At 46.7% G+C, this 20,931-nt stretch overlaps 1 pseudogene across 1 annotated transcript in view; it reads left to right on the plus strand.

Annotated features, from left to right (window-relative positions):
* The first annotated feature begins 431 nt into the window (after positions 1–431).
* LOC143624458 (endoglucanase 8-like) overlaps positions 432–20,931 on the plus strand; it is a 50,204-nt pseudogene continuing 29,704 nt past the window's right edge. Inside the window, exon 1 of the transcript XR_013152116.1 lies at positions 432–515. The product of XR_013152116.1 is annotated as an endoglucanase 8-like (transcript). The remainder of the gene's footprint in view (positions 516–20,931) is intronic.

Consider the following 20,931-nt stretch of genomic DNA (forward strand, 5'->3'; position numbering starts at 1 on the left):
TACCTTCATGTTAAAGACGAATTATACATAATTGTTATAAGTTATGTTTAAAATACAAGTATAAGAATAAACCCGGTCTTAATATATTATTTTTCATATACAATAAAATTAAAATGTTTTACAACCACCATTTGAAGATTATTAAATTAAGGTTTATTGGATTTAATAATTCAAACTTTGGCTTATTGGCTGATATTAATCTCAACTTAAAATGTTCTCTAGATTAGTCCCAACTTTCACTCTATTGACGTCCACTGAGCTTTTACTTAACAAAAACTAACCCGGTTATTTTTTTGGGCAAAACATGTCATTTTTCCAAGTTGAGGGGACAAATGAAAATTTTAATCTAACTTAAAAACTCACCACCAAGGGCGTCGTCACCACCACCACCACTACCGCGACCTCCGCCATCGCCTCCACCCCCACCATCGATGGCAGAGGCCAAAGTGGTGGTGGTGGTGACAGTGTTGTCGGCAATCGCAGTGTCGGCGCCGGTGGTGGTGGTGGCGTCTGTGGTAGTGAGTTTTTAAGTTAATTAAATTTTTTGTTTGCCCCCCTTAATTTGTAGAAATGACATATTTTGCTCTAAAACTAAATAGGTTAGTTTCTGTTAAAAAAAAGGCTTAGTGGAGACAAATAAACTAAAAGTTGAGATTAATCTAAAGAAATTTCTTAAGTTAGGATTAATATCGGTTAATATTTCAAAGTTTGGATTATTAAATTCCAATAAACCTTAAATTAATCAACATGCTTATTTTTTTTAATCTTGTAATAAATATTATTATGTAACAAAAGCTGATAGCATGGCCACTTGGTGGGTGATGATAAGTTATCTTCTTGGATTAAACTTTAGATTCTTTGTATCCAAACAATGTTGTAGTCTACAAGGCACCAATACTAGATCGCATCTTGTACTCAATCCTCAGCACACACACAAATAATATTAGTTTATAAAACTTAAAGCAGTTTCAAACATTGTACGATAGCTAGTTTAAATTATTATCTTATCTTATTGTTCTCAGTCAATCACAATAATTGACCCAAACGAAATAGATTATGGTATGTTTGGTAAGTTGTATGCCAAGTACGGAGTTCAACTTAAAATAATTTTTTAGTGACATGGTATTTTATACTCATTTTTAAATGTAACATGTAACGCGTGGGTCTGATTCACTACACATATTCTAAGGTAGTTCTGGTAAAAAGTTAAGGATTTGCTATCGTTTTGATATGTGAATTTAAAATACAAATTAATGTATTGTATTTGTTTTATGATAAAAGATTTACGAAACGTAATATATTATGAGGAGACAATGCAACTCTCATTTAGCAGTGTTTTTGAATGTGTCGTGTTCATAGTTGTTGGCGTCAACACCCCCCTCAATATTAATTTACAAGTTATGGGTAGATCAGTAGATGGACCTGAATCATGTCTTCGCTTACGACTCTCTTCATGTTCATGTTGAGTCCCTAACCTCTCCGAAGCCCTAAAATGAGTATAAGATTTATCCAGGAATAAGAGCTAAATATATAGCACATGATCATCTCAATACCTTGTTCATTTGTGGGTATTGTTATAGGACAATCCCATTGAGGTCTTTATCTTACAAGGCATGCGTTACATTTGATTATGGCAGTATTCGATATATCATACAGTATGTTTATCTGTTATCGTGTACATATAACTTGGATTTGAATGAGCTTTTCATAATATTAGAGTTGATGATATTAAAATGTTTTATTTTACTGTTTTATAATTCACGTGTTGCTAACACAACCCTAAGAACATTACTAGACCTTGTTTGGGCTTGTATCAATATTCTATCATGCAATCAAATGGCATGTTTGTAACTGGCTACACTAAGATACATTGATTTTCTCAATGGCATTCTATTTGACACTTGAAGAGGTAGGTCCCAGCAGAGCCCAGTTGGACCCGCAGGACTCACCTTGAAGAGAGACGTCTGCGCGGAAACCAACTGGATCCGCAGGACCCACCATGCTCAGAGACGTGACGTCCTTACGCGCAGTACGCAAGCTGTTCCCGCAGGAAATGCCTCCCAATGGTGAAGTACTCCGCCTGTTCCCGCAGCTGCGGATACAAACCATCAGGGAAGGCCACCCGCGCAGCAAGGCTACACGCACAAGGCACTTAGCTCTCAAAATAATTCAGTAATGTCACCTGAAGAAGGAATGAGCAAAGCCGGGAACAATCCCGCACAAAGGCGGGAGGGGGAATACTCCCGCCCAAATGAGCCAGTCCGTACGATACTGGAGGATCTTTTGTACTGTACCTGACGAGGTATGGGCAAAAGATCTGACCAGAGATACGACAGCTCATTGACAACAGTATGGCGAGCAGCATGCTCTTGTACTGTATGTCACTATTAGCCGCTGCCTACTCACCAACTCCTGTCATACCACGTGCATAGCCTGCAGTTGGTGGAAAAGGAATAGTACACAGCAGGCCTGGTCACTGTCAGCCGCTGCCTACCCACCAACTACCAGCATGGCACGTGCGTAGGCCACAGTTGGTAGAACAGGAATACTATTCAGCCGGCTATACCTTCTTGGAAACCTACCTTCGGCTATAAATACCCTAAATGGTATGATCATCTCATCTTATCTTGTATCTTATATCTTATACCTGATATCTGCTCTAGCAATCTCTTAATATACACTTATATTCAAGAGCAATCTAGTCTGATTCTCAAACCGGAGGGTGGTCACAAGGAGGTACCCCCCCTTCTCAGTGACGAGCTCACGTTGTCTGTTTTGCAGGTTATCAGAAGAACCATCTTTGCCGGATCTAACCCCTCGTGGGAAACATCTATTTAACCCCCAGATTATCCGTAATCTGCCCGGGGTCGATTAGTGTTTCTTCATTGGCGCCATCCGTGCATAAAAGCTAGAAGTTAATTCTTTTTCAGTTTTCTCAAAACTTCTGGAAAGATGGTTAAAGAAACTCCGGTAACCACAACCCCAGCTACTGGGGGGAATACCGACGACTACACAGTTTTTACGAACACTACCCCGGTTACCCAAGCCGGGGTAAGTGCAGTAAATTTTACGAACACTACCCCAGTTACCCAAGCTGGGGCAAGTGCAGTAAATAATCTCTCACTGGGATTCACCGATACCCAGTTAGAGAGAAAAGGAACGAGGCTCCCCCGCCAAAAACTCGATGAAGTTAAAGCGTGGGCGGAAGCAAGTCAAAAAGAATTCCAAGCTGAGTTGGATGAACGCTTACGTTCACTCCAACAGCCTGAGGAATTCATAGAGTACTTGGATGATGATTCGGAGGAATCCGATAGTGACGCAAACCCTCGTCATAAGGCGAAAGGGAAGCGTAAGGAAACGGACTCCCAACCGAAAAGGCATTTTGGAGAAACCTTCAAACCAAAAAACGCGGGTGGAAACCCACGTGACTTCTCCAAAACATTTACACCAACTGCTGCAAAGGCGAGAACGTCCAAATTTGCAAGGGACATTGCGGAAGCAATCGTCCCGAAAAGTGCCAAACAGATGTCCAACATCGGCACTTACGATGGTATATCTGATCCAGACGATCATTTGAACAGGTTCATAGCGGGGGCAACCCTCAGTAGTTGGACGGAACCTACGTGGTGTTACATGTTCCAAATGACGCTTGTGGGGGCAGCTAGAGCGTGGTTCAATCGTCTACCAGTCCACCACATCTACGATTGGGAAGACTTCCAGCAGAAGTTTAGCCAACACTTCAGCCAACAAAGAAAGTATACCGAAGAGCAATGGACAATCCTCAATTGCATTCGAGAGGAAGATGAATCTTTGCCAGACTTCATCACTCGCTTCAACTCAAAGAAGCTAAGTCTGGGTAATATTAGCGAAGATCTTGTTCGCGCTGCTTTCATCCAGGGCGCGAACGACCCAGAGCTCATCCGCACCTTAACGGGTAGAGATGGCATGCCATCCACATGGGATGCCATCATGACAGTAGCTAAACGATTTGCGGAAACGGAGAAGCAACTGGGTAGAGATCTCACCCAGAGCACAAACCTCTACACTCAGAAAACAAGAGAAGACAACGTCCTTACCGCCCGACTAAACAAAAAGCGGAAGCTAGGTATTTGGCAGTCAAGGGTAAACTTTGACACCTCATCCGGCTTGCAACATCGGTTGGGCGGAAGGGATAACGTACAGTCGAACCAGAACTCCAGATGGACGCCACTCACCAAAAGCGTCACCGAGATATTCGCCACTGAGGAGCTCCCATGGCCAAAGGCTCCAATAATCCGACATCGTCACAATGCTGATCGGAGCAAATACTGTGACTTTCACAGGACAAAAGGCCACAACACTGAAGAATGCACAGACGTAAAGGACATCGTTGAAGCATTTGTCAGAGATGGGACGCTCGTGCACCTCGTGGCGTAACGAACGCTGAGCAGGCTGATGCGTGTAGAACCCCAGTTGGGGAAAACACGATGAAAATTGCAGCTTCAATGTTGGAGACAACATACTGCGTAAATAACGAGATCCCGAACCAGGTGCATATCGGCTCGATGGAACTCCCATCCCAACAACATGGAACGGAGCTCAATTACACAGTTTGCATGTAGATCAATTCCAAATTTGTAAAGAAAAGGCCCAGAGCCACTTCTAATGGAAATGATTCTCCTTAGAACATTGATGCTGATGATCTTACATTTATACTTATGAACTTTCCACACTGATATGCCGGTCTTCACCGCATACATAAGTGGGGAAGTCGTTGCTTGTGGAAGGCGGCAAAACCCGCATAAACACAAAAAACGGCAAACCTTCACGCAGGTCAGTCATAGGTAAAGTTGGGTCATCCCACTAAATGAAAGTGCCGGTCCTAACCGCACAAATCATGATGGAGGAAACCGAACTAACCTATTGACAACCGCGCGTCTAACGGTTAATTTATTCAAAACACTGATGCCGGTTTTCACCGCATAAATAAGTGTAAAGAAATCGTTGCTTGTGGAAGGCGGCAAAACCCGCATAAACACAAAAAACGGCAAACCTTCACGCAGGTCAGTCATAGGTAAAGTTTGGTGATCCCACTAAATGAAAGTGCTGGTCTTAACCACACAAATCATGATAGAAGAAACCGAACTAACCTATTGACAACCACGCGTCGAACGGTTACCCTATTCAAAATACTTAGAAAATTTCTAACAGAAGGATGAGGAAAACCTCCACGCAGGTCAGATATAGGTGAAGTTTAGCCATCCTACCAAGTGCAAGTGACGGTTTTACCCGCACAATCACGAAGGGGGAAGCAAAACTTCAACCTATTATCTACCACGTTCAAAGGTTAACTTATTCTAAACACTTAGAAAATTTCTAACAAAAAGATGAGGAAAACCTCCACGCAGGTCAGATATAGGTAAAGTTTAGCCATCCTACTAAGTGCAAGTGACGGTCCTACCCGCACAATCACGAAGGAGGAAGCAAAACTTCAACCTATTATCTACCACGTTCAAAGGTCAACTTATTCTAAACACTTGGAAAATTGCTAATTTAAACTAAAGTATGCATGAGCAAGTCATATAACGTTTATAAAGCAAGTCATCCAGTGAAAGTAGCGGTCTTACCCGCACAAAGATTTATATTTCATAATAATTCATTACAAGAATGGCCGGGTAACTACCCGCCTACAAGAATATAAATCTATACAAGCTAAACCTATCCTAACAGTGGGAAGGGATCTTAAGGTTCAAGCTTCAGGACCACTCCCTCCAAACCCACTTGTACCCGCACTATCAGTTGGCTGTGGCGGTTCAAGGAAGGTCTTTAGAATGGCTAGCCCATCATCAGCAGCAGCAACTTCGTTCACCTTCTCCACCACCGGATGCGGGAAGGCGGCATACTGATTCACTGCTTGGTCATATACAGCTTCAGTATCAACATCATATAAAGGGAAGTTGGAAGGCGGGATGCCTTTCTCAACGAACCCTAGACCAAGCAGGAAGCTGGCCTTTTCCCCGTCCTCGTGAGAAGCGTTGAGGGCTGCGCTCATGGCATCGTCGTATGATGTGTCCGTGAGGACTCGATGCACAACCTACAAGAAAAAATACAAGTATCAAAACCTTTTCTATTTACAAAGAAAAGCGTAAAGACATTATGAAGTTAAGCTTACCTGAGACAATGCTTCTCGAAGAAGCCATTCCTTGGCAACCAGAGCCTCCTGGAGGGAGGCTTGAGCTTGGTTACGGGCGCGTTCGGCTTCACTTTTATTAAGGTTGGCAAGCAATACTTCCTTTGCAGCAGCCTCTTCAACGCCCTTTAGCTTCCGCTCAGTGTGGTCAAGCACGCCCCTCTGGTCCAAGATCTCTTGGAGCTTCTTGGCGTCTTCCATCGCCAAGGCATCATGAGCCTGTTGGAGCGCCTCTAGTTTGGCTTTAAGTTCCTCATTCTCGAGGCGTAGAGGCTCAGCAACAGCTTCAGCCTTGGTGGCCCTCTCGGTTGCGTTCCGTGCAGTTTCCTTAGCCAGCCGAAGCTGTTCGTTAACAGCTTGGGCAGCCTTGGAACGGGCCTCGAGACGGGCCTGAACTTCAACCTCAAGGGCCTTGAAGGCCTTCTCCGCAGCAAGGGCGGAGAGCCTCCTGTTCTCCTCCCGGACAGCCCGCGCCTGAGCTACATCTTGGATACGAGCTGCTTTTAACTTGTCGTTTTCACGACAAAGCAGCTCGACGCGCGGCTGCATCCGGGCCAGGAGAATCCGAAGCTCGTTGGTTAGCCTACCCTCCTGGTAGCTAGCCATTGCTTCCCCCAACGCACCACTGGGAGCTGCGTGACGAGCCCACTCCACGCACTCCACATGCGTGCGAAGGGTTGTTCCTCGGCGGATGTTCCATCGTGGAACATACACTTCATTGGAATCCGACACTGCAAAAAACAAAAAGCAGTTAGGAAAAGATGATATATATATAAAAAAAAAAAGGCCAAAAGAACCCTACGCACCTGTAGGGTCGACAACAGGCCGATAGCCGCCAAACCCATCACCTGAACCCAAGGGAAATCCATCCAAGAGGTCAGGTAGATGGGAAGGAGGCAGAGGTTGGCGAGAAGCCCCAAGCATACCTGAAGGATCGGCCGCAGCTGCCGACGTCGGAGGAGGCATGGAGGCCGCCGCGGTAGAAACCAACAGAGGTGAACTCACAACCGTGGTCGCCGCTGCGGAAGTACCCGCAGAAATAGTCACCGCCGGCTCAGTGAAAGATTCAGTAAATATGGCACTGACAGCCGGCGGAGAGGTCATCACAGTTGGAACAGTTGGCTCAACTGGTTGAGCAACTGAACCAACTGAAGCAGGCGCAGTCGCCTGGGTCATCGCCTCAGGTAGGTTGACCAAGCCTACCGTCATGGGTCCGGAGGTGCTCCTCCCTGCTCCACCCTGGAATGCGGTAGCATCCACGCCTGCACGAAGAGAATATATATAATAAGTATAGTGGCGAAAAGATATGAAGTTAAAAGTAAAGGAAGTTTGTACTTACGGGTTTTCTTGAGCCTAAAGGTGCGAATAGGCGGGGACGAACCCGATGGAGCCGGCCTCTTCACGCCGCTCACCGTCGTCCGGGGCTGCTCGGAGGTGACAGTCTCAGCCTCCGGAGCAGTGGTCTTATCACCACCAGGGTTCCCCGCCACCTCCTCGCTCTCGGTCTCCGAATTCGACCGGTTCCCCGGATCGGCAGTGGAGGCAACCTTCGCCTTCCCCTTCCCGCCGGCAGCCTTCTTTTTCCGCACCAACGGAGGACCATCTGCGGATTCCTCATCAGAAGACAAGATTAGAGGAATTCCAGCAGAGGTTTTAGCATTGAGAGGTCGAGGGTTGAATAACTCCTTACTGTGACATCTGACCCGATCCGACCCGACCCAGGTACCCGTTTCTCTGACCCGATCTCTTTCTTTTATGATTTAATATTTATACTTATATTTTACTTTTAATAATAATAATATATTTTCCTTCCCGCCTCTTTCTCTCTCTTTCTTTCCGCCGTCCCGTCCCTCTCCTCCTCTCTTTCCGCCTTCTTTTCCCTCTTGTCGCCGTCCCGCTCTTACGCCTTGTTTCCCTCTTTTTCTTCTAACTCTTTGCTTGTCCTTTGTTTCTTCCCGCCTAAGGTTGTCTGCGCAGCTCCACGCGCCAGACTCCCTTACAAGGAATCCTGCGTGAAGACCACCTGTACAGCGATACGCGAGACGAACTCTTCTCGCAGCGCGCTAAGAATTGTAATTCTTCTCGCAGCGCGCTAAGAACGGTAGTTCTTCCCGCGACGCGCTAAGGATTTGTAGTTCTTCTCGCAGCGCGCTAAGAATCGTAGTTCATCCCTCGACGCGCGAAGAATTATAGTTCTTCCCGCGGCGCGCTAGGAATTTTAGTTCCTCCCGCGGCGCGCTAAGAAATGTGATTCTTCCCGCGGCGCGCTTAGAAATGTAGTTCTTTCCGCGACGCGTTAAGGTTGGTTTCTGTCTGCCTTCGCGCTCGCGCTCTCTTGACCTTCTGTGTCTGCCTTCGCGCTCGAGCTTTCTCGCGCTAAACCCTTTGAGTTTTCTTCCGTTTAATCTAGCCGTTGCTTTTGTGTTATCTTATCTTTTGTGCTGTTGACCTAATCTGCTTTATGTCTGAAAAGTTACTTTCGGCGCAGCATGCGCACCAACCCCATTGGTTGGCAGATAAAGTGACTGACATAATCTTTTGAGATCTGCTTTTGCCATGCTTGACCAGTACCTTTATCTGATCTGCCCATGCCTTTTTACTGTTCCCTGTCAGCTTTATCTTGCCCCCTGCAGCTGCCATATCTTTTGATATCTTTTGCGTTTGGAATCTTTTGCTTTTTGAGATCCTTTCCCCTTTTTCTAGGGATTGTGTTCCCTAGGGTTTCTCTATAAATAATAGTATTATTTTTCCTAACACTACACACACAAAACACTTAATCTCTCCTGTTCTCCTTGCTCTCTCTGCCGCCTCCCTCTCTGCCTCCGTCTTCCTCCCTGTTCTGCCCTGTTTTCCGGTAATATATATTATATATAATAATTTACTTATTAATTATGCTAACTTATAATCAAGACTTAAAACAAATCATTAAAACACTAATCTTATTTATAGGTTAACTTGTGCTTGTTTAAAGTTGGTTCTTGCTTTATCTTACACCGCATCGTTTATCAAGTGAGTAATCTCGTACCTAATCCCTTTTTGCTTTTAATGTTTTGGGATGTTCATGTGTTCATACAAACTTAGAGTCTTAAACTTGTTTATGAACTTTAGTCGCGCAGTATCCCATGTGTTGAGGACGTAGACTTGGCTGTTTATTTGTATGTGTGGATCATTAACCGTCTTGTCGGTCTATTCCGCAGTTCTCATGGTACCATTAGATGAACACGGGAGAACTATCGTTTATGATTTTCTCTTTTGTTTGCACATGCACAGTTTGTCTTGTTTGTGAGCTCAATTGTGAGCACTGGCAGTCTATGAATCTTAGAGTTGATCCCGATCAGATTACACCCTTGTTGAAAACCAGACATACACATGTTGCGCGCAGATTTATTGTTATCTATGTATTGTATTAAACTTGATTTCTCACCAACACGCAAGTGTTTGACGTTTATTTTAACACATGTTCAGGTTTGCAGTAGCTGTTTTGGAGCTTGTGGACACATAGGAAGTTTCTTTATTTTGGACCTAGATTAAAATGTATCAAGACAAGTTTTTTTGCTGTTCGAATATTATGATTTATAATATATTGATTTATGATGTTTTATGTTATCTTGTTTACTTTGCGCGTGCGCGAATGAATGTATTTATTAAATATTGACACCCAATAGTGTCACGAGTAATGAAACAATATGTGGCGCCCCGATGTATAATCCGCCTTTGGTCGGGGTGTTACAGATTGGTATCAGAGCCAGGTTGACTTTAGGATAGGTGGTTAGACGTGACGGCCTAGAATACCTAAGAGTCCCTTCTCGCGCATGAGAGAAATCTCATGTTTGCGCGCTTATTGTTAATTACTCGTTATTTATGAATATGCTCACGCTTGCGCAGTATATGATTTTATGTTTTATTTCGCGATATTTCGATTTTTGTTGAATTTCGATTTTTATTGATTTTACTTACATGTTCGTTTGTTGGATTTGAAAATCCGAAAAGTCATGGTGATACATGAATAGTTGATTTTCAATTTCCATTTACGATTATGTTCTGAGGTTGGAGACTTGAAAAGTCATGGTGATACATGAATTGTCAACCTCCAATACTCATTTTCTTGTATGTTTTATATTGAAGATTGAAAAGTCATGGTGATACATGAATCGTCAATCTCCAATACTCGTTTGCTCGTATATTTTAAATTGGGAATTCGGAAAGTCATGGTGATACATGAATTGTCGATTCTTGATTCGAATTTGTTACCTTTATTAAGTCTGCATTTAGGGTCATTTATTTTACTTTAACTTTTGACAGTAACTGACTCCGTGAAACCAAGCTTTATAAGATTAAAACTTTGCGCTAAAATCAAGATATTAACTAAAATTAAAATTTTTATAGAATGCCTCCGCTATCTCGCCGATTTCAGAGAAGAGAAGCCTCGCGCATGCGTAGACAGCAACGTTCCCAGGAAATGGCCGCCGCGATAGCCCAAGCCTTGAGCCAAAACAATACCTCCAGTTACAACATTAAGTCCTTTAACGCGGGTAACCCTCCAAAGTTCACAGGTCTTGAAGGAGCCACCGTGATGCTCCAGTGGCTTGAGAAAATAGAAAACACTTTCCTCCATACCCAATGCCCTCCTGACAGACGAACCCTATATGCTTCCAGTGTCCTGGAATCTAGAGCGCTTACATGGTGGAATGGAGTAGCTCATGCGCGTGGCGCAGAAACTGCTTCTAGCATGCCCTGGGAGGAATTCAAAGAAATTCTGACGCGAGAATTCTGCCCTCCCAACGAAGTTAAGCGCCTGGAGGAAGAATTTTGGAACTTGAAGCAATACAGCGGTGAAGCGCGCGAGTACGCGACGCGCTTCCATGAACTAAGCCTGCTTGTCCCTCACCTTGTTACCCCTTCCCGCCGAGCCATAGAGAAATTCCTTGGGGGTCTCCCCATGGAAATTCAAGATTCTGTATGGGCCAGAAACCCAGTAACCCTCTCTGACGCCATCGAGTTGGCCGCTGTGCTTAGCGACAACCATGTCAGAGCAGGAACCCTGTTCCTGCGGGGAGCTGAGAAGACCAAACCCACCAAGACTGCCCCTGAACCAACGGAAACCAAACCAGAACCCTCAAACCGTAACAACCTCAAGCGCAGGCGCAAAGCCTATGCGCTTACCAGCCCACCCATAGTCCAGCAACCCGCATACCAACCTCCAGTTTATGCGCCTAACCCACTGACAGCCTACCCAACACCTCCTGTAGTCCATAACTATGCCTTAACCAATCCCGCACTCCCTGCCCCGCCACCTAAGAAACCTTACACAGGAAACCACCCCTTCTGCCCAACCTGTAGACTTCACCACCCACCTCAAGTCCCATGTCGACTTTGTACCCGATGTGGCCGCGCTGGTCACCTTGCAGAAAACTGTAGAGTCCCTCTCGCCAACCCAATTGCGCCAACACCACCAGTCTACCCGCAGAACCCACAACTAACCTACCAAAACCCACGACCCAGATCGTGCTTTAACTGCGGTGATCCCAGTCATTTCCGGAACGCGTGCCCAAGGCTACAAGTGCAAATCACACAAGCGAATCCGGTGAACCAGATTTCAAACCAAGTAACGCGTGGACGAGCTTTTAACATAACCGCGCACCAAGCGCAAGCGAATAATGACGTAGTTAATGGTACATTTTTACTTAACGGATTTTATGCTTCTATATTTTTTGATACTGGCGCCGATCGAAGTTTTATTTCTCGCGCCTTCGAGCAGAAGCTTGCGCGACCGCGCGATAACTTAAAAGAAGATTTTTCAGTTGAATTGGCTAACGGTGAAACTGTTTTAATTAACTCTGTGATTAAAGATTGCACGCTTAACCTTAACGAAAACGATTTTCTGATCGACCTCATCCCCATGCCTCTTGGGAGCTTTGATGTTATCATTGGTATGGACTGGCTCTCGAAGAATCGCGCCGAAGTTATTTGTGCCAAGAAGATGATTCGCATACCTCGAGAAAATGGTGATCTTCACATCTACGGCGAAAAACCCTCCCGCGGTCTTAAGCTTATGTCTTGCGCCGAAGCCCGAAGACTCATGAGGAAAAGGTGTATTGCATTCATAGCCCATGTGGTTAAACCTGCTGAAGAAAAGAAGCTTCGCGATATCCCTGTTGTGCGTGATTTCCCTGAAGTTTTTCCTGATGATCTTCCTGGTATCCCTCCCGCTCGTGAAGTCGAGTTCCGTATTGATCTTGTCCCTGGTGCTTCCCCCGTAGCTAAATCTCCTTACCGTCTTGCGCCCGCTGAGATGCAAGAATTGGCAAGCCAACTTCAAGAGTTGACTGCTAAAGGATTCATCCGCCCTAGCTCTTCGCCCTGGGGTGCTCCGGTGTTGTTCGTTAAAAAGAAAGATGGATCGTTTCGCATGTGTATTGATTACCGCGAGTTGAACAAACTCACCATTAAAAACCGGTATCCCTTACCGCGTATTGACGACCTCTTTGATCAACTCCAAGGTGCCTCTTGTTTCTCGAAGATTGATCTCCGCTCTGGCTATCACCAGTTGCGCATCCGCGATGAAGATGTTCCGAAGACTGCTTTTCGAACTCGTTATGGCCATTTTGAATTCTTGGTCATGTCCTTCGGTCTAACCAACGCACCCGCCGTTTTCATGGATCTAATGAATCGGGTGTGTAGGCCTTTCTTGGACCGTTTCGTGATTGTGTTTATCGATGATGTTCTGGTGTATTCTAAGACCAAGGCCGAGCATGAGCAACATCTCCGGTTGGTGTTGCAAAAGCTTCGAACCGAGCAGCTCTATGCTAAGCTTTCCAAGTGTGAATTTTGGTCTGATGAAGTACAGTTTCTTGGCCATGTTCTGAACAAGATGGGTATTCATGTCGACCCATCCAAAATTGAAGCAATCAAGAACTGGATTACGCCATCCTCTCCTTCTGAGATCCGTTCCTTTCTGGGCTTAGCTGGTTACTACCGGCGATTTATTTCGAACTTCTCAAAGATCGCTTTGCCTTTAACAGCTCTAACGCACAAAGGTAAACCGTACATTTGGGGCTCGAAGCAAGAAGAAGCCTTTCTATCGCTCAAGCGTTTGTTGTGTGAAGCTCCTGTTCTTGCGCTACCTGAGGGTAATGAAGATTTTGTCGTGTATTGCGATGCATCCAACCAAGGTCTCGGTTGTGTTCTTATGCAACGAGGCAAGGTTATCGCTTACGCATCAAGGCAACTTAAGGTTCATGAAAAGAATTATACAACTCACGACCTCGAACTAGGCGCAGTTGTTTTTGCCTTGAAGATCTGGAGACACTACCTTTATGGTACTAAGTGTATCCTCTACACTGACCATAGAAGCCTTCAGCATATCTTTGATCAAAAGGAACTTAACATGAGGCAACGCCGATGGAACGAACTCATCAGCGATTACGATTGTGAGATCCGGTATCATCCTGGTAAGGCTAATGTGGTAGCCGATGCGCTCAGCCGAAAACCCTGCCAGCTTAACTGTATCTTGCCGCGCACGCATCTTCACTTTGCGCCGATTCAAAGCAACCTTGAATCGCGTATTCGTAACGCGCAGTAGCTACGGGGGAAGCACCAGGGACAAGATCAATACGGAACTCGACTTCACGAGCGGGAGGGATACCAGGAAGATCATCAGGAAAAACTTCAGGGAAATCACGCACAACAGGGATATCGCGAAGCTTCTTTTCTTCAGCAGGTTTAACCACATGGGCTATGAATGCAATACACCTTTTCTAAATCTCCTTACCGTCTTGCGCCCGCTGAGATGCAAGAATTGGCAAGCCAACTTCAAGAGTTGACTGCTAAAGGATTCATCCGCCCTAGCTCTTCGCCCTGGGTGCTCCGGTGTTGTTCGTTAAAAAGAAAGATGGATCGTTTCGCATGTGTATTGATTACCGCGAGTTGAACAAACTCACCATTAAAAACCGGTATCCCTTACCGCGTATTGACGACCTCTTTGATCAACTCCAAGGTGCCTCTTGTTTCTCGAAGATTGATCTCCGCTCTGGCTATCACCAGTTGCGCATCCGCGATGAAGATGTTCCGAAGACTGCTTTTCGAACTCGTTATGGCCATTTTGAATTCTTGGTCATGTCCTTCGGTCTAACCAACGCACCCGCCGTTTTCATGGATCTAATGAATCGGGTGTGTAGGCCTTTCTTGGACCGTTTCGTGATTGTGTTTATCGATGATGTTCTGGTGTATTCTAAGACCAAGGCCGAGCATGAGCAACATCTCCGGTTGGTGTTGCAAAAGCTTCGAACCGAGCAGCTCTATGCTAAGCTTTCCAAGTGTGAATTTTGGTCTGATGAAGTACAGTTTCTTGGCCATGTTCTGAACAAGATGGGTATTCATGTCGACCCATCCAAAATTGAAGCAATCAAGAACTGGATTACGCCATCCTCTCCTTCTGAGATCCGTTCCTTTCTGGGCTTAGCTGGTTACTACCGGCGATTTATTTCGAACTTCTCAAAGATCGCTTTGCCTTTAACAGCTCTAACGCACAAAGGTAAACCGTACATTTGGGGCTCGAAGCAAGAAGAAGCCTTTCTATCGCTCAAGCGTTTGTTGTGTGAAGCTCCTGTTCTTGCGCTACCTGAGGGTAATGAAGATTTTGTCGTGTATTGCGATGCATCCAACCAAGGTCTCGGTTGTGTTCTTATGCAACGAGGCAAGGTTATCGCTTACGCATCAAGGCAACTTAAGGTTCATGAAAAGAATTATACAACTCACGACCTCGAACTAGGCGCAGTTGTTTTTGCCTTGAAGATCTGGAGACACTACCTTTATGGTACTAAGTGTATCCTCTACACTGACCATAGAAGCCTTCAGCATATCTTTGATCAAAAGGAACTTAACATGAGGCAACGCCGATGGAACGAACTCATCAGCGATTACGATTGTGAGATCCGGTATCATCCTGGTAAGGCTAATGTGGTAGCCGATGCGCTCAGCCGAAAACCCTGCCAGCTTAACTGTATCTTGCCGCGCACGCATCTTCACTTTGCGCCGATTCAAAGCAACCTTGAATCGCGTATTCGTAACGCGCAGTAGCTACGGGGGAAGCACCAGGGACAAGATCAATACGGAACTCGACTTCACGAGCGGGAGGGATACCAGGAAGATCATCAGGAAAAACTTCAGGGAAATCACGCACAACAGGGATATCGCGAAGCTTCTTTTCTTCAGCAGGTTTAACCACATGGGCTATGAATGCAAAACACCTTTTCTAAATCTCCTTACCGTCTTGCGCCCGCTGAGATGCAAGAATTGGCAAGCCAACTTCAAGAGTTGACTGCTAAAGGATTCATCCGCCCTAGCTCTTCGCCCTGGGGTGCTCCGGTGTTGTTCGTTAAAAAGAAAGATGGATCGTTTCGCATGTGTATTGATTACCGCGAGTTGAACAAACTCACCATTAAAAACCGGTATCCCTTACCGCGTATTGACGACCTCTTTGATCAACTCCAAGGTGCCTCTTGTTTCTCGAAGATTGATCTCCGCTCTGGCTATCACCAGTTGCGCATCCGCGATGAAGATGTTCCGAAGACTGCTTTTCGAACTCGTTATGGCCATTTTGAATTCTTGGTCATGTCCTTCGGTCTAACCAACGCACCCGCCGTTTTCATGGATCTAATGAATCGGGTGTGTAGGCATTTCTTGGACCGTTTCGTGATTGTGTTTATCGATGATGTTCTGGTGTATTCTAAGACCAAGGCCGAGCATGAGCAACATCTCCGGTTGGTGTTGCAAAAGCTTCGAACCGAGCAGCTCTATGCTAAGCTTTCCAAGTGTGAATTTTGGTCTGATGAAGTACAGTTTCTTGGCCATGTTCTGAACAAGATGGGTATTCATGTCGACCCATCCAAAATTGAAGCAATCAAGAACTGGATTACGCCATCCTCTCCTTCTGAGATCCGTTCCTTTCTGGGCTTAGCTGGTTACTACCGGCGATTTATTTCGAACTTCTCAAAGATCGCTTTGCCTTTAACAGCTCTAACGCACAAAGGTAAACCGTACATTTGGGGCTCGAAGCAAGAAGAAGCCTTTCTATCGCTCAAGCGTTTGTTGTGTGAAGCTCCTGTTCTTGCGCTACCTGAGGGTAATGAAGATTTTGTCGTGTATTGCGATGCATCCAACCAAGGTCTCGGTTGTGTTCTTATGCAACGAGGCAAGGTTATCGCTTACGCATCAAGGCAACTTAAGGTTCATGAAAAGAATTATACAACTCACGACCTCGAACTAGGCGCAGTTGTTTTTGCCTTGAAGATCTGGAGACACTACCTTTATGGTACTAAGTGTATCCTCTACACTGACCATAGAAGCCTTCAGCATATCTTTGATCAAAAGGAACTTAACATGAGGCAACGCCGATGGAACGAACTCATCAGCGATTACGATTGTGAGATCCGGTATCATCCTGGTAAGGCTAATGTGGTAGCCGATGCGCTCAGCCGAAAACCCTGCCAGCTTAACTGTATCTTGCCGCGCACGCATCTTCACTTTGCGCCGATTCAAAGCAACCTTGAATCGCGTATTCGTAACGCGCAGCGCGCATCCATCAGTAATGGTAACCTTCGCGCCGAGTTAGCGTGTGGCGCGGAAGCGCACTTTGTCCCTAATCTGAGTGGAATTCTCTGCTATCTTAATCGCATCTGGATTCCCTGTGATGAGAATCTTCGCGCTGATATCCTGAGTGAAGCGCACAAATCTCGGTATTCCGTTCATCCTGGCGCTGATAAGATGTACAAGGATTTGCGCATTACTTATTGGTGGCCCGGTATGAAAAAGGATATTGCTGTGTTCGTAGCTAGATGTCTGACTTGTTCTAAAGTGAAAGCTGAACACCAACGCCCATCTGGTTTGCTCGAACAACCAGAAATTCCTACGTGGAAATGGGAATGTGTAGCGATGGACTTTATTACCAAGTTACCTTTGACAGCAAGCAAACATGATAGCATTTGGGTAATAGTGGATCGTTTGACTAAGTCTGCTCACTTTCTGCCCATTCGTGAAAACTACCGTGTTGAGCAACTCGCGCAGCTTTATGTCAAGGAAATTGTCTGCCGCCATGGTACTCCTTTGAGCATCATATCCCATCGCGATGGCCGTTTTATATCTCACTTTTGGAAATCTCTCCAATCTGCGCTAGGAACTCGCTTGGACATGAGTACGGCATATCATCCCCAGACTGACGGTCAGTCTGAGCGAACTATTCAAACTCTTGAGGATATGCTCCGATCTAGTGTTCTTGATTTTGGAGGTAATTGGGATTCGCACCTGCCTTTGATCGAGTTCTCTTATAATAACAGCTATCATTCCAGTATCGGTATGGCCCCATTTGAAGCACTTTACGGTCGTAAGTGCCGCTCCCCTATTTGTTGGAGCGAAGTGGGTGAAACTCAAATCACAGGACCCGAACTTGTTCAAGAGACAACCGATAAAATCGCCAAGATCCGTGATCATCTGCTGACTGCCAGAAGCCGACAGAAGAGTTACGCAGATCGTAGGCGGAAGCCTCTCGAATTTCACTATGCGGGGATGTTATTCCCGTTTCCGCAAGCATGGCCCAGAAGATCCTTCTTGGTTTCAATTCCCTGCGGAGTGCTTGGTATGTGAAGGGTTTCGCCTTGACACTGTACCCGCACCTGTCTTATAGTTACTTGGTTGCCAAGGTAAGGGGTATTTTCCCGCTTACTTTTGAATCTTTTTGAAATTCGAAGAGTTGGTGAAAGGATAAGAACAGTCCAAACTGTTGAAACGTCGTCCGACGGTTTCTTCTGACAGTGTCAGGACGTGCAAGAAGTTATGGCGACGTGACAGTATATGGTCATTCCAGGCGCTTTTTCAGGCGCGTGGGCGCGATTTTTCGGGCGCGTGGCCGCGAAATTAATGGCACGCGTCCTTTCAACAGCTGTTGCCAGCTTGCTCTTTGCCACGTGTCATAGTTTCATTGCACCTGCGATTTCTCTCTCTTCCGCATTAAATTCATTGCATTAATTGCGATGAGTACATAAAGGGCGAGAGGGTGCACCTTAGTCCACACTTTCACTTCTCTCTTCATCTTCTAAACGATTTCCGGCGAATACTCACTATTCCGTCGAGCATTCTTTTGAAATCGTTGTTCTGTACATCCAAAACATGTCTTCTACCCGTGATTTTGAGGCCACTGCCGAGGAGTCTGAGTTGTTCGTCGAGAACCCGACGTCGACGTCCGAAAAGGACGACAAGAGCACTGCTGGCGAGTGCCAGTGCACTCTTCCTATTGACCTCTACCAGTACATCGTCCGGAAGTTCATGCTCGAGCCTTTCGAGCCTGAGTTTCCGGAGCCTCATCAGACGGTATACGATGCCCCCAAGGGCAAGATAGGGGTGTACGCTGCATTCTTCGTCTATGGGAATCTGAAGTTCCCATTGACGAAGTTTGTGTACCGTGTTTTGCAGAGACACGGTGTACACTTGACGGAAGTACACCCAATGGCGATCGCGAAGATCCGCCATTTCGAGTGGGTGTGCCTCATTATGGGTGTAGAGCCCTATGTCGACTGCCTGATGACCTTCTACTCCTGGAGGTGCATCCAAGGTGGTACACCCTGGTCAACCGGATCAAGGGTCTTAAGATTTGCGCCACCGAGCGCAGTCTTCGGTCTTGGAAGCGGGAGTTCTTCTACATCTCTGCCCGTGTCGTCCCTATTGCGATGACATTCAAGAACGGGAGAGCACTCCCCAACCTTCACGCCTCCAACTACCAGGAGGCGGAATGGTTCTCCAAGATTTCCCGGATCCAGACTCCGGTTTACCGGTTTGCGGAGTCCGGGATGGTGATGCTCGGGATGAGCCGGGTATGGAAGGATGCCGGCTCTGAGACTCCGCAAGTGCCGATCGTCCTCGAATACGGTTTGAACTCTGTCCCTTACGGTATGCTTTATTTTATTTGCTAGGTTATGGTTTTTGTTCTAACCATCTCTTTATTTTCAGAAGGAAACGACTTGCAGTCTCTCCTGAAGCCGCGGGAGGCTGGTGGTCCCGCTCGGATGGGTACTCGCGCTCTTGACGAGAACGAGTTGCCCATCCTTGAGCAAACGGCGGATCGGTTCGTGGAGGTCTATCCGCCAGGCCACGAGATCCTGAGCGCCAGGCGGCCAGGTAAAGAACTTTTTAACCCTCGCCTTGTCAATGCTGAAACCTCTGCGGGAATTCCTCTATTTTGTCATCTTCTGATGAGGAATCCGCAGATGGTCCTTTCTTGGCAAGGAAGAAGAAGGCTGCCGGCGGGAAGGGCAAGGCGAAGGTTGCCTCCACTGCCGATCCGGTGAATCGGTCTGACTCAGAGACCGAAAGTGAGGAGGTGGCGGGGAACCCTGGTGGTGAGACCACTGTTCCGGAGGTTCAGACGGCTGTCACCTCCGAGCAGCCCCGGACAACGACGGTGACCGGCGTGAAGAGGCCAGCTCCATCGGGTTCGTCCCCGCCTGTTCGCACCTTCAAGCTCAAGAGGACTCGTAAGTGTAAACTTAATAGCTTTAACTTCATATCTTTCTGGCAATGTTTTTAATGTCTTGTCTTCATGCAGGCGTGGATGCAACTGCATTCCAAAGCGATGCGGGGAGGAGCGGTTCTGGACCCATGAAGGTAGGTTTGGTCAACCTACCCGAGGCGATGACCCAGGCGGCTACGCCTGCTTGCAGTACTGGTTCAGTTGCTCATCCCGTTGAGCCAACTGTTCCAGCTGCAACCTTATCCCCGCCGGCTGTCAGTGCCATTTTCGCCGAATCCGTCACTGAGCCGGCGGTGATTTCTCTTGCGGGTTCTTCCTCAGCCGCGGCCACGGTTGTGAGTTCACCTCCGGTGAGTTCACCTCCGTTGGTTTCCACCGCGGCAGCCTCCACCGTGTCTCCTCCGGCGCCTGCGACTACGGCCAGTCCTTCAAGTACGTTTGGGGTTGGGGCGTCTAGCCAATCCTTGCCTCCTTCCCGTCTCCTTGACTTTTTGGATGGATATCCCTTAGGTTCAGGTGATGGGTTTGGTGGCTATCGGCCTGTTGTCGACCCTACAGGTGCGTAGGGTTATTTTGGCCTATATCCCTTTCATCATTTCTTTTTCTTAACTATTTTTTGTTTTATTGCAGTTCGTGATTCCAACGAGGTGTACGCTCCTCGGTGGAAGATCCGCCGGGGAACGACCCTCCGGACTGGTGAGGACTGCGTCGAATGGGCGCGTCACGCCGCCCCAAGCGGTGCGCTGGGGGAGGCCATGGCCAGCTACCAGGAAGGTAGGCTCTCCAACGAGCTCCGAATCCTTCTCGCCCGGATGCAGCCACGCGTCGAGCTACTTTGTCGTGAAAACGACAAGTTGAAGACGGCGCGTAGCCTTGAAGTGGCTCAGGCGCGGGCTATCCGGGAGGAGAACGCGAAGCTTGCCGCCGTTGCTGCGGAAAAGGAGAAGGCCTTCAAGGCCTTTGAGGTTGACGTTCAGGCTCGTCTGGAGGCCCGTTCCAAAGCTGCCAAAGCTGTTAACGAACAGCTTCGGCTGGCCAAGGAAACTGCATGGAACGCAACCGAGAGGGCCACCAAGGCTGAAGCTGCTGCTGAGCCTCTACGCATCGAAAATGAGGAACTTAAAGCCAAATTAGAGAGGCTCCAGCAGGCTCATGATGCCTTGGCCATGGAAGATGCCAAGAAGCTCCAAGAGATCTTGGACCAGAGGGGGGTGCTTGACCACACTGAGCGTAAGCTAAAGGG

Source organism: Bidens hawaiensis, unplaced genomic scaffold (genome assembly GCF_021521415.1).
Source record: "Bidens hawaiensis isolate Kalapana, Puna unplaced genomic scaffold, B.hawaiensis_p1.1 tig00003781_1, whole genome shotgun sequence".
Lineage (NCBI taxonomy): Eukaryota > Viridiplantae > Streptophyta > Magnoliopsida > Asterales > Asteraceae > Bidens > Bidens hawaiensis.